Below are 6,000 nucleotides of genomic sequence, written 5' to 3'. Positions count from 1 at the left end.
AGCCCTAACCCTAGCTCTGAGCCTAGCCCTAGCTCTAACCCTAACCCTAGCTCTAACCCTAACCCCAACCCTAGCTCTAACCCTAACCCTAACACTAGCTCTAACCCAAACCCTAGCTCTAACCCTAACCCTAGCTCTGACCCTAACCCTAGCTCTAACCTAGGGCTAGGCTCAGAGCTAGGGTTAGAGCTAGGGTTAGGGTCAGAGCTAGGGTTAGGGTTAGAGCTAGGGTTTGGGTTAGGGTTAGAGCCAAACCCTAGCTCTAACCCTAGCTCTGACCTTAGCCCTAACCCTAGGGTTAGATGTAGGTTTAGGATTAGAGCTAGGGTTGGGGTTAGAGCCAAACCCTAACCCTAGCTCTAGCCCTAACCCTAGCTCTAACCCTAGCCCTAACCCTAACCCTAACCCTAGCTCTAACCCTAGTTCTAACCCAAACTCTAACCCTAACCCTAGCTCTAACCCTAGCTCTGAGCCTAGCCCTAGCTCTAACCCTAGCTCTAACCCTAACCCCAACCCTAGCTCTAACCCTAGCCCTAGCTCTAACCCTAACCCTAGGTCAAACCCTAACCCTAGCTCTAACCCTAGCTCTGAGCCTAGCCCTAGCTCTAACCCTAACCCTAGCTCTAACCCTAACCCCAACCCTAGCTCTAACCCTAGCTCTAACCCTAGGTCAAACCCTAACCCTTGCTCTAACCCTAGCTCTAACCCTAGCTCTAACCTTAACCCTAGCCCTAACCCTAGCTCTAACCCTAGCACTAACCCTAGCTCTAACCTTAACCCTAGCCCTAACCCTAGCACTAACCCTAACACTAGCTCTAACCCAAACCCTAGCTCTAACCCTAACCCTAGCTCTGACCCTAACCCTAGCCCTAACCTAGCCCCAACCCTAGCTCTGACCCTAACCCTAGCTCTCACCCTAACCCTAGCTCTAACCCTTAGCGCTAAGCCTAGCCCTAGCTCTAACCCTAACCCTAGCTCTAACCCTAACCCCAGCTCAAACCCTAACCCTAGCCCTAACCTTAGCCCTAACCCTAGCTGTAACCCTAGCTCTAACTCTAACTCTAACCCTAATACTAGCTCTAATCCTAACCCTAACCCTAACCCAGCAAAAGCAAGCCTAAGCCTAACACAAACCCTAACTCTAACCACAGCAAGAGCAAGCCTAAGCCTAACACAAACCCTAACCCTAACCACAGCAAGAGCAAGCCTAACCCTAAGCCTCAGCACAGCAAAAGCAAGCCTAAGCCTAACACAAACCCTAACCCTAACCACAGCAAGAGCCAGCCTAACACTAAGCCTCAGCACAGCAAAAGCAAGCCTAAGCCTAACACAAACCCTAACCCTAACCCTAACCACAGCAAGAGCAAGCCTAACCCTAAGCCTCAGCACAGCAAAAGCAAGCCTAAGCCTAACACAAACCCTAACCCTAACCCTAACCACAGCAAGAGCCAGCCTAACACTAAGCCTCAGCACAGCAAAAGCAAGCCTAAGCCTAACACAAACCCTAACCCTAACCCTAACCACAGCAAGAGCAAGCCTAACCCTAAGCCTCAGCACAGCAAAAGCAAGCCTAAGCCTAACACAAACCCTAACCCTAACCCTAACCACAGCAAGAGCCAGCCTAACACTAAGCCTTAGCACAGCAAAAGCAAGCCTAAGCCTAACACAAACCCTAACCCTAACCCAAACCACAGCAAGAGCAAGCCTAACCCTAAGCCTCAGCACAGCAAAAGCAAGCCTAAGCCTAACACAAACCCTAACCCTAACCCTAACCACAGCAAGAGCAAGCCTAACCCTAAGCCTCAGCACAGCAAAAGCAAGCCTAAGCCTAACACAAACCCTAACCCTAACCCTAACCACAGCAAGAGCAAGCCTGACCCTAAGCCAAAATAGCCCACTGGTTATTGACTCGGGCTCTTGCTCGGCAAGAGCTTGGTTCGATCCCAGGTGCGAGGAAATGCTTTTGTTGTGCAATTAACCCTTTATTTATTTATTCTCTTCTTTTTTTTTTTAACCTCGTGTAGTGTACCTACACATATTGTCATATAAAGCAGTTAACCAAATGTCTGATTTTTATGTGTTAATTGGCGAATATAAAAACAAGGAATAAGACGCCAGACAAGTTTTAACATAAATGTGTATTAAAAATAATAATATTAAAAGCAAATTTCAAACCAGCAATCTAATGTGAAATTGCAGTAGATATATTGGATAACAATATTTAGGCGTATATAGGTATACACGTTATTTAAAAACGACTATAAGTGTTATACTACGATACAAGTGTTTACCAGCTCAGTGGCCTAAGAGGAGAGTGTCCGCCCTGAGATTGGGAGGTTGTGGGTTCAAACCCCTGCCGAGTCATACCAGTGACTATAACAATGATACCCATTTCTTCCCTGCTTGGCACTCAGTGTAAGGGGTTGAAGTGGGGCCCTCCCTGCTGCTCACGATCATTGGGACTTTTGGCACTCGGGGTGTCCAGTCCTCGCATTCTTCCATGTTTTCCGAGTTTCCCTCGTTAAACACACCTGATTCAACTGATCAGTTCATCCTCACGTTCTGCAGGAGCCTGATGATGCCCGAGATGATGCCAGGGGACGTCGCTCCTGGAGGCTACAGAAAAGCAGCTTGTGGCCGTGCAACTCCCCGACTCTATACCCGACCCTGGTCCTCACTCAAATCATATTCCTCACATTCACACTGCCTGTGGTGGGGATGGGGTTGTGGGAGTGGGGTTGTGTACCTAATGGAGTGTCCGCGTGATTCCCTCGTTAAGTGCACCTGCGTGAAAAGTTTTAGCTCCTGCCGAACGTGAAAATGAGAAGCATAATCTCCCCGTTGTTGCATAACGGCGCATCTCTTCATGCAATCAAGTTAGCCGTTAGCTTGGAGAAAACGTGCATAAAAGAAGTGGTGTTTCAGTGAGTGGTTCTTTCTTTCCTTGGCAAATCGTAAATCGACATTCTGGCCTACATAGTTCACGCCAGGAGGGCGACACAACACCTTCACTGACTGATCCGTTGATGCACGGGAAGGAAGGCAGTTCACCCATGAACTCGTTCGCGAACGGGAAAGTCAGGTTCGTTGGTGAACAGGAATGCAATTCACGACTCGTTCGTGAACGGGAAGAGACATCTACTGGTTGAAGTCATATGAACTGAAAAAAAGAACGAAACACTTTAGGAAGTGATTCGTTCACTTTCATTCACTTAAAAAAGTAACCGTTCTTATGAACAGATCGTTCACTCACAAGCCAACACTAACAGCAGCACACAAACTGAGTATGTGCCGATGCTACAACATGAAATCTCAAGATTCTGTCACGGTCGGGTGGAGCATGGAGCAGGACGACCAAGTGCAGCTTGGACCAGGGTTTATTGAAGCAACTCAAAAGGCAAACTGACATGACTTAACAAACAATAACTTGACTGACTGACCGGGACGTGAAACAAGAAGACAGCAGGACATGACGGCATCAAGACAGTACGACAGCAACCAATGATCCGACAGGGAGTGAGGGGCAGACAGGACTTTTATACACGACAGGTAACGAGAGGCAGGTGGGAACAATCACACTGATCATGGGCACACAGGAGGGGAGGGGCGAGCACACAGACAGAAACCAAGACAACAGACACATAGTGGAGCAGTTGGGGACGAGACGTGACAGATTCTCCGATTTGCCACGCATGCATGATTAGCAAGTGGCTGACCAGGCCTTGAGCTAACTGACCTGTGGTTTGGCGACCCTGTTTACAATGTGCTCGATATTTAATGTTGGACAATTTCCCACAGCACAGCCGAACATCTCTCACGGCACACCAGTGTGCCGCGGCACACTGGTTGGGAAACACTGACTTACAGTATTGGCTGTATAATTCAAATGTGACATGATTAACTTTTCCTTTCCACACCTTTATATGTAGATTCAGTAGGGTTTCAAATTCCTTCCACCCAGACCTGCCTGGTTCTTCCCCGCTTGGCACTCAGTGTAAGGGGTTGAAATGGGGTTGAATGTCATACAAGTGGAAACGTACGTATTTTTACATGTTTTATACTTTGCTCATTTCCATTTAAACATTCTGGCATAAATTTAGCATTTTTTGCTAATAAAATGCTTTATCTCACACAATGCTAAAAAGCATGTTTCCAATCTCTGGCTTCATTTTAGGCACCAATATGCCCTCCACTCTAAAAGTAAATCGGCAAATTTGTCAGCCTACCGTGTACATTGTAGCCAAGTCTCATAAAACAACGGAAGACATTTTAATAAAGAAATTGGAAGAGAGGTAAATAGATGGTCTTCTGCACAGTGGAGGCGCTTACCGTGTCCATGTGTGTGTGTGTATGCGTGTGTGTGTGCGTGTGTGTGTGCGTGTGTGTTTGTGTGTGTACATGCGCGTGCTTATATTACCTTGTATTGATGTTGGACATCATCCATCAGGCCTTGCTGATGTGGCTCTTTAAAGGCACCAACAGTTGTTGCCCTTTTTCTCCATAGGGGAGGTGTGATGAGTTTTTTTTCAGTAAACTTCTGTGGAATCAAACAGAATATTTGATATTCCCTGTTGCTTCAAATATTTTTAGGCTTGACTCCCTGCAGTTAAGAGTCCATAAAACATTATTCAATGTCTGCAAATCTGTATTTTGATGAGCTGTTTCTACTTAAACATTCTCAGAAACTATGTACAGATAAATGTAAGAAGTTACATTTTTGAGAGGTTTTGACAGCATACACTTTGCCCGAATGACTACTCTGAAATGCTAATAGACTCAAAATTGTCACTATCATTCGGGCAGGTTGTATCAATTCCGTATTACAGTAGGACGTGTGACTCCCTCAGCTATGCTTTGACAGACCATCCATCTGTTTAAAAGCTCTGTCAGCCTCACTTCCACAATTCCCAAAGGAGGAGAAGATGAGCACATTCTGCTAAGGGAAATTAATTGCAAAGTTTTTACGGTGTGTACTGCATTCCAGCTATAAATGAGAGTTGACGGTAATAGGCTCTCATTTAATAACAGAGAATATTGCTGTAAAGTCGTTTGCGGTGACATAGTGGAACTAGCGTCTGGCTACGTAAGTGCGTACATGTGTCTATCCCTGATAGAAATTGATGCAATGTGCACGAGAATATTTGGATTTCTTTCTTTCTACCTGAAAGGTACTCAAAGCACCTTTATTTTATTGTCTCTTTCACGCATGAAGAGTTGTTGCCAGTGATCAGAGTCGCCCATTAGGTAAGTTAGGCAGATGCTGAGGGTGCTGTGGACCCTAGGGGGCACAAAAAGTTGGGTGAAAATTCACCTTTAATATACTTGTATTCCAAATAATTATTACCAATAACTTAATTTCTATTCAAATGGAAAAAGGAGGGATCACGGCTGGAGCAAGCTGTCTTCAAGGCGATGGGCAGGGTAGACCCTGAAATGGCTACCAGCCAATCACAGGGCACATACATACAAAAATGTTTTCACGTATCATTATACAACAACAAAATACAAACAAGGCAAACAAAAAACGTATTTTGTTGAAATGACTTGATCACCAACTGGGGTAAACAAAAATGACTATAAATGGAGATCAGGAAGAGTGGAACTAATTGTCCTAAAACGTCATTAAATGGCAGTTGTGTTTTTATCTTATTTGTTTGCAGTACACAAATCCATTAAAACTACATAAGTTGTACCGCTTCAGTTTGCGAATGGAACAGAATCTGCCTGAATAAGGTCAAGATGATTGGCAGGCTTTTCCTCCTTGCTTCCTTCTCTATTGAACTTCTTCACCTCTTTTCTGTCTCCTGTCTTTCTACTTCATGTCTCTGTTTCTGCTACACAAGGGCTTTCAGTTAAAATGTATTGATTTCTGCCCCCTTGTCCTCTCTTGCCTCGCATCCCCCTCTCGCTCACATTCAAACACACACACGTACACTCACAAACATACACACACACTACACGCACAAACTCACACACACACTGGTTCACCATTCAGTTTTA

The sequence above is a fragment of the Syngnathus floridae genome, chromosome 2, assembly GCF_059516105.1.
Source record: "Syngnathus floridae isolate MCC-2025c chromosome 2, RoL_Sflo_1.0, whole genome shotgun sequence".
NCBI classification, from domain to species: domain Eukaryota; kingdom Metazoa; phylum Chordata; class Actinopteri; order Syngnathiformes; family Syngnathidae; genus Syngnathus; species Syngnathus floridae.
Note: the sequence above shows the minus strand (reverse complement) of the source record.